General features: G+C 38.7%; 1 protein-coding gene across 6 annotated transcripts in view; it reads left to right on the forward strand.

The window, feature by feature from the left end:
• The window catches only part of RBMS1 (RNA binding motif, single stranded interacting protein 1), a 216,756-nt gene that overhangs the window by 63,965 nt on the left and 135,399 nt on the right, over positions 1-17,392 (forward strand). The window contains exon 1 of one of the 6 annotated variants that reach the window (XM_011947113.1): positions 16,838-16,935. The exons of the other annotated variants lie outside the window; for them this stretch is intronic. The gene's annotated coding sequence lies outside the window, so the exon portion shown is untranslated. Of the gene's footprint in view, positions 1-16,837; positions 16,936-17,392 lie in introns of those variants that run through there. 6 annotated transcript variants of the gene reach the window in all.

Below are 17,392 nucleotides of genomic sequence, written 5' to 3' on the forward strand. Positions count from 1 at the left end.
TCCCTCCCTCCCTCCCTCCCTCCCTCCCTTCTCTCTTCTGTCTCTCTTTCTCCCTTTCTTTTGTTTGGACACCAGGCAACACTTTAATTGGGATGATACAATGAATGTGGTGCCTGCCAATCATGGAAGTGCAAGGACTGCAAATTTTTCTTAATATAAGCATTTTGAAAGAAATTGAAATAATTTAATAACTTGCCTTAAATGAGTAGGTGGTGCTGCCTGACATTAAATTATTTCCTTCTTAAGTGGACTTGCTATTGCTAAGTACTAACTTACAAGAAGCAGTTTCTTGCACAATTTTATTAGTATTTGTTTAGCAAGATACTTCTGGTTGCAAGCACAGTAATAGAGACCCATTACTGTTTGTGTTAAGTAATGAGGTGGAATTGTTCTAAGAATATAGAAGGGAATAAGAATCTCAATTATGAAACCCGATCTCAACAGAACCCGAGAAAGCAGCCTCCTAGGTGGGCCTATGGAGACCAGTTGGATGACAGTTTTCCATTCAAGGCAAAAAATCAAGAGCAGGAGTTTTGAATTTTTCCTCTTGAGTTTCTGCCGTTTCTGCCACTTGGTTGTTCTTTGTTTAGCTGGGTTAGAGTCTGGCTGCTTTGCTTCTTACTGTCTACTATCATTCTACTCTCTGGGTCTCACTGTCCTGTGATTCACTTTCCAAGTGATGATTCCTCTGCCTCATTGCTTCTCCTTCCTCCCAGCATTGCTTACTCATGGCCCCTCAGCTACCTTATATATGGCCTCCTTCTCTATGCACAGTACCCAGCGGTTTTAGGCTCCCGCTAAACACTGACTGAATGAATAGATGAGGAACATTGTTAGGGAATTATAAAAAGTAAGCGTTTTGTGTTTTCTTTTAGTTAGCCTTTAAAGGAGCTAAGAAGATATCAATTAATTAAAAGGCAGCTGGAAGACAAATGTTATTTTGAAAAATTTAACCTAGTCATCTCTCTTTAGGTTAAAAAGGATTCACTGTAATAGTAGTAAGAAATTATTTATTTACAGAGACACTGAACAAGTGTATACAGTTAAACTTGAGAGTCTGGACTACCCTATAAAGAATAGTGCTTTTAAATGCTCTCACTTCACATTGCCCCATTTAAGCAGCCACACTGGCAGGAATGGAGATGATAATTTAACTTAAGACTTCAAGAGGGGACGCAGTCATTTTTTATTGACCATATTCCATTTAGGAGTCAAAATTAAGGTCTAATAATGGTCTGAAGACTATTTTTTTTAATCCTTCAGATCTTAATCTTAATAATTTACCTGTGAATAGATGATGAATTCCTGATTATTTTTAAGGCAATCTTTTTTTTAAAAAAGTTTGATTTTTAAATCTCTCACCTTCCTATTGCTGCTCATTTTTACCCCTAGCTTTCAGTTGCCCAGGGTACAAAAATAAATATCAGGAAAGAGTTCTCAATTCTTCATCCCTTTGCTTCCTTTTATTTTTTTTAATATGAAAGGTTATAAACATTCTGTAAAATCTTTCCTAATTTCTGCTATTTATATAGTCATTTGTGAGTGAATAAACAGTAGACATAAGCAGACCCAAATATGTATTTTTTAAATCATATAAAGTTTTTAACTGAATGTTGGGTTGAAGAAGAACCCAAACAGCAGTTTAAAATTCAGTTGCTCAGCTTCCCGGTTATAGCATGAATATCCAGAAGTGGCCATTTAATGGGGCTTCATTCCCCGGCACTTTGGAAATGACCAGCAGTCCCAAATGCATTTGAGAGCATTTTCACTCATGAGAGAAAACGTACTTCTCAGATTCTAAAGGCTTTCTGAGTGAAAACCAGACAAAACAGACAATAAGGATGCTGATGAGTATGAGACGTCTTTCTGTTTTTCTTTTTCTTTTTTCCCCCAATCTCTCACCTCTGGCTGAAATTCTTAATTTTATGAAATGATACTTGGCTGGGTGTGGTGGCTCATGCCTATAATCCCAGCACTTTGGGAGGCTGAGATGGGTGGATCATTTGAGGTCAGGAGTTTGAAATCAGCCTGGCCAACATGGTGAAACCTGTCTCTGCTAAAAATACAAAAAGTAGCCAGGGCATGGTGGTGGGTGCCTATAATCCCAGCTACTCGGGAGGCTGAGGCAGGAGAATCACTTGAACCCAAGTGGTGGAGGTTACAGTGAGCCAAGATTGTGCCACTGCACTCCATCCTGGGTGACAGGGAGACTCTGTCTCAAAAAAAAAAAAAAAGAAAAGAAAAAAAAAAAAAGAAATGGCACTTTTTTTTCTTGAACTTTCAAGTCAATAAATTTTAAATTACTTTTGTTTCTGGAGTTGCAACATTGTACAAGGCATTGAGGTAGACCGGTTGCTCTGGATGAGTTTGCCCTCCAGTGAAATGGACTGATAGATAAAACCAAAGTACAAACAAACGGCCTTAGTGGGTGGCACACCTGTTTCAGTGGTGACATCAGAGAGAGTAGTGCAGGCCAACCGGGGGACACAGGACCTCAAGGAAATTTGAACCAGGGGTCTAGATCCCAAGAGAAGAGCCAAGATTGGAGCTCTCGCTGTGGTATTCTTTCGTTCACCGGTGTTACTGAAGTGTTAGTTGTGGGTGAGATCATATGTGGAAAAGAACCTGGAGCAGAGCAAAAAAGAGGGTAAAGGAGGACCCCAATAGAGTAGACAACTTGGAATTACATGAAGGTGAGTGGCTGGCGCCATCACAAAACTACATCATGTTGTGTGGGGACAAGTGGGAGTCAGAAGCCAAGTTACAGTGGTCTGTATTTGCAATGGGCAATGAAGTGCAAACGTCCACTGACCGACAGTCTTTCAAGAACTCCAGCAGTTAAAGAGAGAAGGAATAAAGTAGCATAAGAAGCAAGGGAATCATTTCCGTCCCCGCCCACCTTTTTTTTTTTTTTTTAGAATAGAGAAGACTTGAGCAATTTAGTTTACTGGAAAAATGCCATTGCATCTGCTGTTCACATTTTTAAAAGGAAAATATATTAATGTATAACTTTTATAGTAAAAAATATATTAAGTTGCCAAGAAAAATTGAAAGAAAGAAAAGAAAAAGAAAAGCAAGCAATCAAACTGGTATAGAAGTTGGGCTGGGGAAAGTCAAGTGAGGGTATGTTATAAAGAATTTCAGAACTCAAGGATGCAAATGGAAACCTAAATCTTGAACACAGAGAAGCTATCTAGCTAGGACAGAGAAGAATGCCAAGAAGAGATGCAAAAGTATAGATGTGTATTTGAGAGATAACTGAGGGAATTTCATGTAAATAATGAATGATCTCTACCGTATCATTGTAGGGGTAGGATTAGGAATTTGAGAAAAAAACTAAAAGGTTTGGAATTCTGTTTGCGATGGGGTAGGGAGCCACTTGCAAATGAGTAAAATGGGTGCTATACAGCAGTAAAGGTATAACTAAAATTGAGTTTTGAGCATAGTATGATTTACCTGGGAGGTTGTGAGTAACTCAGGAGAGGAATAGAAAAATCTGGTGAAAAATGCTTATTTTAAAGACAGGATGAAAAGGCTATGAATACCAGGCACTAGAAATAACAAACTTGAGTTCGCTGACTGGCAGTTTAGGTTTGTTAAGTAAATTAAATGTGGTGGGGCGGGGGCAGTTGTTGGGGGTGGGTGCTGGTGGTGATGGTGACCTCACAGAGCAGAGGATGCGAGAATAAAGAGAATGAGGGAGAAACTTACATTTCCACATCTGAAAATGAGAATAATAGTGTGGTGCGGGGATTGATGGAATAATGGCTGTAAAATACTTAAAACAATGTCTGGCACAATTAAAATGTCTAATGCTTTAATTTTTGTGAACAAGAGTACAGACTAGATGGAAGAATCTGAATTACAGAACTTGATGATACACAGTGATGTCAGTCAATGAAAGAAAGTGGATGTGTAGATTTTCTTGAAGTGGAACTGTCAGGCTTACTCACGGCCCCCTAAACTCAAGGCTTAGGTTTAGATGAAATGACATCACCCAGGAAGAGTGCTTAGCTATATGCTACATTTATCTGAAAAAGGTGGGCATTAGAAGAAGGTAAATAAATGATAATAAATGTCTTTGTCATTTAACAAACTGAAGTGTCTGCTTTGTTTCCTGCAAAAACTCTGTGGGGAAGATATTGTTGTCTTTCTGCTTTTTACAAATGAACAGTAGAGTTAGGTGAAGGTGGCTAACAGATAGTAGAACTGTCTTTTGGACACAGTAGTTCTTCTTGAAAGCCCATTCGTTGTCCACTACTCAATACTATAAATGACAGCAGACAGAATGAGTTAGAGTGAATCTCAAAGGCTGTGCTGCTTTACCTTGAAGAGGAAAAGGAAGAGACAGGTGGCTCTTGGTGTGGGGAAGACGGAACGGTCAACCACTGGAGTTTCAACAGAAGTGGTGCCATCCGGGGAAAGTAATTCTTGATTGCTTTAGTCATTCTAAAATACATCGTGGTACCATCTTGGGTTTTAATAAATAAATGCTCACCCAAGATAACAGTGAATCATTTCCAAACCTTCTTAGCTCAAGAGGCTATAATTTTTATGTATCTGACAGCAAAACTTTTTTTTATAGCAGAGAAAGTTGTAGGGGGTACTGAGGTTAATCCTTATCTTTTCTGTGTTCCTGTGACCATGTTCTGGTTCATTTTTTGTAACAACAATTTTCAGTAAAATTGGGAGCACGTGTCCTCATAATTTCTGGCTCAGAATCATGTAGAAGTGAGCCATGGTGACTGAGGGGAACATATCATAATCCTCAGGTGAGCTGGACTAGAAAGGAGGCCGAGAACTACTCATTGACAGTGAAGCCAGGTCAATGGGTACTTGCTGACTCTTGCAGGCTGCATTTCAATAGAGTACATATGGGGAGTATGTGGTAAATCTTGGCCGTGATTATATCTTCAATAGAGGAGTTTATAATGTAAAGACACTGAGTTGGCCTAATTTAGGCATTTAATACCGTCCTTAGAAAATGTAGCAAGAGGTCTTGGAAAATAGATGGGAGTAGGAAAAACTCAGAGGGGGTAGACCATAAGCCATGATTTCAACAGAGTAAACGGAGGGATGAGTGTGGTTTGGCTGATGGAAAAACAGAGGCTGTTTCCTGGCAAAGCTCGGAGCCAGAGAAGAGTGAGTTCATGGGCAGCCAAGACACAAATAGTAGCTGGAAATAGAGGTAAAGGGACAAGGGAGTTAGAAAGTGGAGAGCTTTACAAGTGCTGTTCAGAAATTTGCATTTGATGTGGGAGTTTTAGGAAGTAGAGTGATACAGCCAAAGAGGCCAGAAAAAAATTATTTTGGAAACAGGCTACACAACAACTTGGAGTAAATAAGGACCAGTCAGAGGGAAAAACAGAAGAGTTCCAGCAGTTCAAGCTCGAGAAAACTCCATAAAAGATATGGAGAAAGAGAAGAGAGTCAGTTTGAATCACAGCTAAGCTGCTAATTTAAAAATCATGTATTTTCACTGTCAAGTGTAGAAATTAGCAGCCTCCTATCTGTTTCATCACTCAGATTTGCAGCATTTCTCAATGGGTTTACTATAACCTTCATACTACCCAGACTGTAGTCTCATATTTCAACTTTTTAAATGTTTGTGTTTCCCCATTTCCTTTTTTAGGAGAGATTCATGAGAAAAAGGTAAAATGGGCAGATAAAGTAGTTATTTAAAAGAAAACTTATAACCGGCTATGTAGTCACTTCCTAGGTGCTCTGGCAGCAAGAACCAGTTTACCTTGGTTGTCTCAGATCCTCTGAATCAACCTCACAAGTCTTTCAGTACACTGACATCCACTAAAAATACTTGAATTGCAGACATTTTCAAACACACAATAAGGTGGAAAGAAAAACTTCAGCAATTACCAGCACTTTGTCCATTCTTATTTACTGATATAACCTTTTAAATGTTAAATGATAGAATGAAACAAATGATATGATTTTGAACTACAAGAGTTTATGCACCTGGGAGTAGACATGGGACTAAAACAAATTAATTTTTTTAAAGAGTTTATATACCTACTTTAAAAATCTGTCAGTCACTAAAAACTTAAATTATGATTCATTTTTAAAATAAAGGGTCAGACGGGCATAGAAAGAGGGGAAAACAGTTCCTATAGTGATTTGCAATATTTTTTAGCTTGATATATTTAATAATGTTCATAGCAAATAGCTTAAGTGAATTCTAAGACTTCTTAAAAGAACTACCCCAAAATAGAATATATTTTCAAATCAATCAAGAAATTACAAATTACAGAACTTAACATGATATTCTTTAATATAGAGGAAGTTTGGCTAGTAAATTAGAATGTAAAGTTTATCACCGAATTAACCATGGTTAATTATCTCACCCAAGATAACAGTGAATCATTTCCAAACCTACTTAAGTATTTCTTAAATATTTCAAAGTCATAAGCTTGTTTTAACTTTATAGAATAATAACATCTATTTGAATAGGACTTGCATACATTTTTAATATATTGCTTATTCATTCATTCCAACATTCATGAACCAATATTCAAACAGTTAATATGTGCCAAGCGCTGTGTTAGAGGCTTGGGTATATCAGTAGTTTGGTATGTTAATAATTCTTATTAGATGACTTTCAAGGTGAGATCAGTTATAATTTTCTTTTCTAACAAGCGGAACATTACAGATAAATGAAATTAATAGACAATCCCCAAGCCTCAGGTTAATCAACCTGTAGTCAATACATAAATTGGCCAGTTTGTTTCAGTTTTTCATGTTGGTTTTATCATCACACCAGCAATTAAGTGACTAAAAGGAATGCTGCATATGGAAGAAGAAGAAATGCAAGGAACTAGTCAGTTCCTGAACAGATATGAAGTATCAGATCCTAATAGTTGTTGTTCCAAATGTGGATCATTTACATCTTTTCCTATAACTGGGTCACCTTAACTGTTAAGTTATTGCTTTTGATTCACTTTGTAATTTCATATTAATTTTAAGGACTGTGATAATCATTTCAGATATATGTCTTTTTATCTGATTTACCTGATCTATGTAAAAATTACTTTTCCAATCTGAAGCCCCAGGAAGATTGAGAACTGGCACTCCCGGTACTGTAAAAGGGTGGAAATTTGTGAGGCTCGTTGGTTGGAATTGATGCCGTGTGCCAGAACAGTACTGATGACTGATCTTTGGAGTGTATGTGTGTGTGTGTATATGCACGCATTTGACTAAAACTTGCCAAAGAAGTAACAGTCCAGGATTCATGTTCTCAAGTTATGTTTGCAACTGACAGTTTAAAGCAGTAACAGCAAGAAGTGTACAGTGGTGAAATCTGATAAATATCTATAGATTTAGGTTCATCTCCCTTTCATCTTTCTTTCTTATTATATAAATACACTGTACATGTAAAAACACTTTAAGTAGAATGACGTGATTGTGGAGAGAGAGCTGAGGAGGGAAGCAGACAGCTCAGCTTGTTCCTTTGTGATGGATGTCTTTGTGAGATTAGGGTAAAGTTTCTCATTCTGATGCATGCAGACTGTGCCCACTACTTGTAAGACGCACTGTCAGATCTCCTTGAAAAAACTGAGCATATGAGTCATTTACTTGTAAAAACTTATTAGCTCTGTGTTCTTCTTAGGAAGGTTAAAAATGAGTGTTTGACAAATATATTTCTTTTTTTTTTTTTTTTTTTTGAGACGGAGTCTCGCTCTATCGCCCAGGCTGGAGTGCAGTGGCCAGATCTCAGCTCACTGCAAGCTCCGCCTCCCGGGTTTACGCCATTCTCCTGCCTCAGCCTCCCGAGTAGCTGGGACTACAGGCACCCGCCACCTCGCCCGGCTAGTTTTTTGTATTTTTTAGTAGAGACGGGGTTTCACTGTGTTATCCAGGATGGTCTTGATCTCCTGACCTCGTGATCCACCCGTCTCGGCCTCCCAAAGTGCTGGGATTACAGGCTTGAGCCACCGCGCCCGGCCGACAAATATATTTCTAAAGCCAAGGTTATGAATAAAAAGGACATGGATGTGCATTTGCATGCTGTGTATTCATGTTCTTGTATGCCATACTTTATAGATTCTAAGACTCCTACCTTTTTTACATTTCAACATCTCTGCAGTTGAAATGCAGTAAGTTATGATGTCTTTTAATTACTGTAGTCCACTTTTTTCAAATGTCAATTAACATCTCAGTAATTTTCAGGCAGCTCACAATCAGTGGCATCTTAGATTGCATGACATATGGTTTATATCTGAATATTTGTAGGACACTGATTGCAGAGAGATGACTGTGATACTTCTCTTTTACCCAAAAAATAAAGTGAGAAGATTTATTCTGACAATTAATGGTTGAAGTCAAGAGAAACTATTTGATCATAGAATCTCATTTCTTGAATAAGTAAATCACATACAGTTGCAAAATGCAACATTTATTTACAGTCTCTACGATCTTAAGTAACCTCTAAAGATTAGGATGCAAATTCACTATGTAGTTTATAAAGCATATTCTTTCTTATTTGATCACTACATCACTACATTTTTTACATTCAACTCTTTTTAGCTCAGATATTCATGGTTTTGAAAAGAAGGTGAAAAATATTTCTGTGCTCTGTGTGTGTATGTGTGCGCACGTGCGCATGCAAGAAAACTTTTACCTTATCCATTCATGCCTGCAACAAAACATACTATGTGCAGGACACTAGGTTAAGTTAAATCGTTAGAGATTTACAGACTGTCTAAGCAATCTTATAAGATTCTTAAAGCTCAAGAAAAGATAACTTAGCTCGCACTTTTATAAGTTGACCAGTACAGAATACAGAGAAAAAGCACTATACAATCTATAGAAGACACCGATTCTAGTCCTGTGGTAGACCTATGATGGATGGTTTCAGATTTCAAGGCTGTTTAACAAAGTTTTCTAGTAGATATAGCTGAATATGAATAGATGGAATGAATTTATTATTGGCCAAGGTGTCCAGGGAGAGACAGTAGCATTCATTCAATTGCTGACAGATTTATTGAATGATTACTGTATAGCAATTACAAGGACTGGCCTTTAATAATTCTTTCCACCTCTGAAATTCTATATTTCTAGGGCTTCATGTCAGAGGGCAAGTTGCCTGACTGACCTGAGGGTATCTACCTGTTCAAAAAAAGGTGGGCAGTGGTGGCGGGGCGGGGGCAGGTGGTAATAATACCTGTCCTGCCTCCTTCCCCTAGACTTTAATGAGATAATGCATAATGAAGCATTTTATAAATTGTAACATTTTTATGAATTTATTATGTCTATACATGTGAAAAATGTAAATAACCCCCAAAAATGTAAATGTCTTCAGAAGTTATCTGCTTATTCTGGCACTTTCTCAAGTTTAAAAGGGTCTAACTGGATTTTAACACTTAATAATAATGCCTTGTTTGAAACATTGTATTTGCCACTAGATCAGACATTAGATTGGGAGGTGAAGGAAGGGTGGTTCTGGGAATATCTAATATGTTGTCAGCGTTCTGGGAGTGTTCTTTACAGTTTGGAATTAGGAATCGCTGATGTCATGATCAGTCACATTGTCATGGCAACATCGGAATTTCCTCATTTGCCTTCTCTTTGCTTGGGGAGTATCAATTTGCCACAGGTCTGTCATCAGTTCACCCCATGTGTTAAACATACTAGATAACCCAGAACTAGTCATTCTTAAAGACACTCAGGGTGAGGAATTTTTATAAGCTCTTTAAATATCCTGTTTCAGTACTCTTAACTATATATCCTGATGTTGGAAACTTTGCCTTCATACATATTCAACTGAATAGAAATTCATTTGTAATTCTATATCTTCTTGTTTGAACCTTTATAATTCAGTGGAGAATGAAAGGCTTTTCAACATTCTCATTTACATAAAGGACGTCATTAATTATTCTAGCATCCTCCTCTTCAAGTGAAATAGACCTAATTTAATGGTAATTTTAGCAACTGAAGAGAAAGGAAACTTACTGTTTCTCTCCTTCTGTGTTTTGAATGGTTTAAAACCTTACTTGTGCTATCCATCCTAGGTTTTGGATAGACATTGGTTATGCACCCTCTCCCTACAGCTAATTAGGAATTTCTTATTAAATAACCTTTTGCCATTCTTAGCTTACATGAAGGTTTTGTTTTCCCTGGTACAGTTTGCTGTTAAAGTTGGATTTTTACTCATGTGAAGGACATGGTCATTCCAGGTTCAAATTAATTTTGTTTCCCATGATATAAAGATTTTGGCTCCAGTTTTCCACAATTTTTTTTTTTTTTTTAATTTCCAAGTACTTTCTATCTCTTCCCAGGTCCTATGGCAAGAGGTGGATGTGATTAGAAATTTTCCCAGCACACTCTTCCCTCCTTCCTCACCTCATCTCTTGTCTTTTACCCCACAGTTTGCTAACATACATAGGTTATGATGTTACTTCCATCTCTTTGGAGTCAGAGAGACCCCAGATCAAACTCCAGCTCTACTACTGTAATTTCAGAGATTACCTAGTAATATCTTTCTAGGTAAATTTATGAGTTTTACTAGTCATAGTTTATGAGTTTTACTATAATTCATGGAAAATTCATTGCATTATCTCGAAATATTCTGAAAATAAGCACTTACATTTTCATAGGCTTACAATAGGCATGGAGAATAACAGCTCCATACCAGATTTTCACAATCAGAGTATAGAAAATTGAGACATTGTCCAGTCAATTTAGGAAAACAGCCATTCACAATATATAAAAAATGGACCTTCTTTTTGTCTTGGTACCCCAAGCAGTTTACTTATTTTGTTATGGAATTTGATCTATAGCTACAAATTCACTGTTGTTTAAACCAAAGCAAAATCTTGAATTTTTAACTTAAATAGCCTTTTATTCAGATGTTGTATTTTTGAAAAGGATATGACTCCATGTACCTGTTTTTACAGATCTTTTTTTTTTTTTTTTTTTGGTTTAGACAGGTCTTGCTCTGTCTCCCAGGCTGGAGTGCAGTGGTGCGATCTCGGCTCACTGCAGCCTCAACCTCCCAGGTTAGTTGGGCTAGCTAACTAAATCACTTTTTTTAATATAAAAACTTAGGGACAGAAACTAATAGATAATCCTTATACCAAAAATTGCTGTCAGCTTTGAATTTTTATTAACTATCATGCAAGAGTAGAGCAATAACTATTTTATGAACAGATTAGATCCCAAAATGTTTGTAAGTTATTTGTTTCAAATTTGGAGGATGTTTCTTCATAGAGAGATGTTGTAAATGGTGGTTAAGATTTTAGTTGACTTAAAATAAGCCTCTGTGAATCTCATAACATAGCTAATATCTAATATGGTCTCTCACCCTTTTTTAAGGGAAAATAAAACTTGGTTCCAGTTCAGGATTCTGCAAATAACTTTCACCTAACCACTATCTCAGCTATCCTACAATATCCCAGAAGATAAATTTTTCTGCTTCTCTCCCAACTCTGTCCTACCAATGATTCCAGGAAAAAAAAAAAAAAAAAAAACTGGTTTAAAGAGAAGAGTTGCACCTTAGCAACCATCAGTGAAATGAGATTTAGATGCTAGGTTGGGGCTGAATATATACCTGTACTATTCACAATATATTCAAATATTTGAAAGTTTGCATTTATATTCAGTGGAATGGAAATTCAATGTAAATCCATATGCTTTTACAACTGAGCAAATGGAGGCTTCTAGAAGGGATAAGTGCCTTGCCCGTGTCACACAGATGGTAAATGGTGAACCAAGATTCAGGGTCAGGTGCTCTGATGCCCAAGCTGTGACTCTTAATACCATGTAAGTTTTTCTCTGTGGGGTTTGGACTTGACCCATAGCTAATGGTAATAATAACCATTATTAATATTATTGGAGACAGGGGACTCTGGAGTCAAAGAGACCCAAGATCAAACCCCAACTCTACTATGTATTGGATCTGTGACCTGGGGCAAGTTACTCAATTTTCTCTTTGGTAAAATGGGATAGTCATTCTTCTGTCCTGGGGTGTGTATGCAATGCGCTAGGAAAGTGCCTGGAATATAGTAGTTACTCAGTAAATGACAGCTATTATTATTTAATACTACATGCAGAGAAGTAGCAGTGGGACAAAACTCATTTATTCCGTTTTGTTAACCAGGACAGAATAAACAGACTATGGCTTCTGGTAGGACTCATCAGAATATGGCTATGTTTATATTGTTCTCTATACCTTCTAGGATTATAGCTATAGCTTTATTTTATTACAGTGGTTTCAGCTTTATACACATGTACTTTTATACATGTCTAGGGAACTTTTAAGTCTGGAATAAGAATTGCAGATTTTTTAAAAAGCAAAATAGTAAATAATAGAAAATGTTGCTGCTACTTTAGAAACAGGGTACTTTATCAACTCTATTTTGTACCAGGAAAGAACAGAAATTTGAAGAATCTGCTGACCCCATATTTTTTCTTTTTTTTTTTCTTCTGTTTTGCTGTGAGCCAGAGGCTTTGTGAGCTCTTATACATAGACTCTCAAATGTAAATAGTTTTTTTGGTGTGAACTGCATATACTAACCTATACTGTGTGGCTATATTTTATGCATTAAAGGTTGCAGTCTGATATAGTGTTGAATGAATTTTTCCTCTTAATTCCTTTCACCATTCAATTTAACCCAAATAAAAATGGGTGCTTGAAATGGTTCAGCAGCAATAGAGGGATAGAACCTGCTGTAGGTCAGTTCTTTTCTTGATAGAGGTCTTCTATTCTTATCTCACTGGACATCTTCTCTGCCCCCATTTTTTTCCCCTTCTTTCAAAGTTTAGCTTCGCCACCATACTTTCTTTGTAGTAATTTCATTCAAAGCCTTCTCTTTTATGTGGGGCTCAGTAATATGTGTATTAGGGTGTCGGGTCCCTTAGGACTCCTCACCTGCCCCTTTTAGGAAGTTCATCAATTAGCAATGATTTCAGCAGTGATTACCCCAAGTCTGCATTCTCTCTCATGCCAGCCTTCTATCTGTAGTTCTGTTTTTCTGATCATCTGCACAATGCTTCTTTCTGAGTATCTTTCAAACAAAACATTTATACAGTTGAGCTTCCCACGCCCATGTTATATTCTGTATTGATCTCTCCCTGCTGTGGACTCCCATAGCACACGATTGTCTAGAACACTTGCCTGGCACTTATCACTTAATGCCTTGCATTATTAGTGTACAGCAAGCAATTCGGGTGCTCTATGGTTTACAAGTACTCACCTAGGAATTGAAGCATTATCTATAAGGCTTTTTTTTGAGATGGAGCATTACAGAGTTTAGAGAGCACAAGACTTAGTAAATCTTTTAACCCTAGCCAGGTCTAGATTTTAACCCTAGTTTGCTACTTGCTTACTAGTTTTGTGGATAGGTCATCCAGCCTTAACTTTATTTCTTTCATCTGTGCATTGAGGCTTATAACCCTTCCAACCTCAAAGGTTGTTGTGAAAGTTAAATGAGATGTGAAAAGTTTAAAAATGAAAATTTCATTTTAAAATTGTTGCTTTGGGACAAATGTGTTTCAAATTTAATTCTCAAATTTCAGGTAGATGAGCTCTTTTAAGTGGCAGAAGGCATTATTACCTATGTGTGTCATCTCCTATTTCAGATTGCAGGCTTCTGCGTGTACTGGTGGCTCCATCCTTATTATCCTAGTTGGGATATACCTCCTGGCTTATGATCTCTGATACTGCTCACAGTCTTCCTATTCATTCAAAAATGGCTCTTCTCCAACACATAACTTCTTTGAAGGAAACTGGACAAAAACAGATGAAGAAAAACTTCAGTGCACCTAGGTTCTTGAAACAGACCTTTTTCTAGACTTTTGTTTTCCTTTTAAAGTTAAATCTGCAGCATACAGAACCTTAGAAAGCATATTCATTCAGCCATTTAACAGTTTTTAAAAAAATGACCTCCCCTTGCCTAAATTTGCTTGTCATTCATTCTTGCTTTACCCTTGCTCCTGTTCTTTGATGTTCAGCATCAGTTATTTGCACAGTGCAACCATTTAAATCTACACACCACCATGATAAAACCTGGAAAAACAATAACAACAACTGCCATTTATTGAGTTTGACACTTTTGTTCATGTACTGTACTTAAGACAATGTTGTGAGGAGTCTGGCACTCAGAGAGGTTAGCAAACTTGCCCAGAGCACAAGTGGGAAGCTGAAATATGGACCCAGATCTGCTTGGATCTGCTTTAATTCTGTTCCTTGGATTGCAAAGTCCAGATTCCTTTAAGCTCTCTGAAGAAGGAAGGGTGTTTTAAGTACACAAGTGGAGGGGCTGTTGTGAGTCTTAAGAGCCAAAGCAACTCTAGGGACTGCAGCCCCCTCCATCATTTCACGGCCAAGTGCTCACCCATTCCTGGCATGCTATACTCTCTGCCCGCTGCCAGTAAGCTTCCTGTTTACTCATAGTTTCTGCTTCCTCATAACCTTGGCTTGCATATGGTTTTGGCTTGTTGTGGCCTCAGCTCTACCCCTGGCACTCTTGCAGTTTCTGCCCCCTTAGTAACTGGTTCAGTCACTGGAGTTTTCTGAATCAAATCCCCAAGGGTGAGTATTGGATTGGTCCTGCTCATTTTTTCAGTCCCAGCCCGGTCATAGGTCACAGGCCTGTCGGTTGCCCTTGGATCAGATTCCCACAGCTTCTTTACCTACCAGCTGAGTGAGGTGAGGGAGGAAGACATAGGACAGCCCAGGCAGCAAAGTCTGCTTCCCTTGAAAGAGGATGAGCATCAGCCAGGTGCAGTGGCTCAGGCCTGTAATCCCAGCACTTTGGGAGGCCGAGGTGGGAGGCAGATCACGAGGTCAAGAGATGGAGACCATCCTGGCCAACATGGTAAAACATTGTCTCTACTAAAAATACAAAAATTAGCCGGGTGTGGTGGCGCATGCCTGTAGGCCCAGCTACTCAGGAGGCTGAGGCAGGAGAATCACTTGAACTCGAGAGGCAGAGGTTGCATTGAGCCGAGATTGCGCCACTGCACTCCAGCCTGGTGACTGAGTGAGACTTCATCTCAAAAAAAAAGAGGATGAACATCTCTAGGACAGGTTCTTCCAAAGCCCTGTTTTTACCATGATAACTTGGGTCTCTCTGGACTGTTTTCTTACTTTCTCTGTGTTAGAACGTATTTGTTTCAAAGGCTGAGAAACGTTTTCAGATGAACTTCACTGGGATCTGTCCCTGTAATCACTCTTACAACAAAGCACTTATGAATAATCAATAATTGAGTGTGTATGTTATATACAGGGTCTCATAGTTACGTTTTTTTCCTTACGTTGCATTCTTTGTGTTTGAGTGACTTCATTACATTTTATATTTTGTTGAGGGTAGACTATCTTATCTCTTTGTAATGCTTTACTTGCTTAAGAACACAGCACCTACTTAAGTTTGGAACTTTTGAACCCCGGTGGGCATTGTTTTTTTAAATATATATGCCTTATATTCTGTCCTTTTATGTCATTCACCATTACAGAACATACATCTTGTTGGCTTTTAGATATCCTTCTCTAGCCTTAGAGTCTTTTTAATATTCTTTTAGTATTCTTAGTATATCTTAGTATTTAGTATTAGAATTCTTTTAGTTTTCTACTTTAAATTTCATCATCACTTAAAAACTTTTCTTATCCCCATAAAACTATTGCAGAGTGTATCCAATCAAATTTTAGCATTCTGGATTGCACAGCGTCCAAAATATCATGACCTTAGAGTACAGCCATAGAAAAATTAATCGGTGCTGTTCTTTTGTGGTTTACATTGTGGTTTCCTAAGAGACCACTCTTGACAACTGAGGTCGTACAGGGAATTTTTTCCATAGATGCACAGATGACAGGTCTGAGCTGCTGGGGTGTTGAGCAGTAAGTTCTCAGAGAAAGGCACCTATGGCTTGAACATTCTGATGAGCGTCTTCTATTTTATAACCGTGCTTGATAACTTGCAGTAAAGGGTCCTAGTGAGAGGAGACAGCAAAAGGGCAGTCAAAACAGTTTTCTAGCAGAAAATAGTTCCAGCAGATACACCAACTTTCAATGAATGCTCATTATACTGTGTTTGATATTTAATCACTTTAAAGGACAGATTTTTACGTGAATTTTGCCTGGCAAGTTCTTACTCGTCCATTGTGCACCTAGCACGGTGCCCGGAATAAGTTACTTTGCTTTTTTTTTTTTTTTTAATGAAAAGAATTCGGAATTACATGTGTGTTTTATACGGTTATTTTTAATAGGTGAGGCTTTCCAGTTATCTGGCTGCGGAATGTTGGAAGAGCCTGAATATGGAAGGGGTTCACTAAGTCACCAGCAGGATATCTAGGATGAATATTTTTTCCAGTTCCTCCCAGCTAGAAAAGCCTTTGAATGGCCACAGCTTTGCCAGAAGACTTCATTTCCACAGGGGACACTGTTTTCCTTAGGGAAGCCAGAAGGCATACGCCTTCACTTTTTAGACAACTTAGGATTTTTCATTATCATGGCAGATGAGCCTTTCCAGGAAGGTATTAAGAGACCAGAAACCAAGGAAGAACTCTGTAATATTTACTGCGGCGATAGTATTCTGTAAAAGTCACCGTGGAACACGCCAATTTGAAGGATGGCAAGCCCGTCCCAGTGGCTTATCCAGAGACCGCAGGCTCTGCCAGTCCGGGCTGCCGTGGAGGCCTTCTGCACTGCACAGGTTCGGGGCTTCATACGTCCACGGAAAGGTGGTCGTGAAAAGGGACAGCTTGAGAAGCCTTAGGTCGTTTACATCGGGAAACAAAGGGAAGTCCCTCCTCCCTTTGTCTCTTTTTTTGCCGAGTTTCTGTGTCCTTCGAAGAGAACACATTTGTGTCGCATCTAATAATAACATAAGGAAGGATTGCACTGTTCCAGTTTTAAGGGAGAAAGGTTTACCAAACCGATGCCCTTAAATGATTTTCGTTCCTTGATATCATCTTGAAGGAAAGCTGGTAAACTCTGGCTTAGGAATATAACAAAACTTTACCGATCGTATTTGGGTGAGGGGCTGGGGAGTGGAGAACTGTTTCCTCTGCTAAAATTTTAGCGTGTGAATCGGGGGATGGAGATGTGCAGAGGTTTGACGGGAGGGTCGTGTGTTCGCTGAAGTAGGGGTGATTGTCCGCACCTTTTCTTGAAGAGTGGCGAGGGGGGCCTAGTTTGAAGGTGAAGAAGACCGGGAAGATCCAGGTGCCAGAGTGGTCCCCGAAGCGACGCCCTTAAAAGGGGCTTCGAGCCGGGGTGCAAAGCTGCCGCTGGTGCTTAGGAAAGAACCGAGGGGGAAAAAGAACAGAGGAGGGGGTTGGCTACTCCGAGGAATGTGCGGCATGCGGGGAGCCAGACCCAACCATTGCACCAGAGCGGGGGCGCCGGCGGCTCCCCGGGCTGCCCGGCCCCGGCTCTGGCCCC

This window comes from Colobus angolensis, unplaced genomic scaffold (assembly GCF_000951035.1).
Source record: "Colobus angolensis palliatus isolate OR3802 unplaced genomic scaffold, Cang.pa_1.0 Scaffold259, whole genome shotgun sequence".
In the NCBI taxonomy this organism is placed as follows: Eukaryota; Metazoa; Chordata; class Mammalia; order Primates; family Cercopithecidae; genus Colobus; species Colobus angolensis.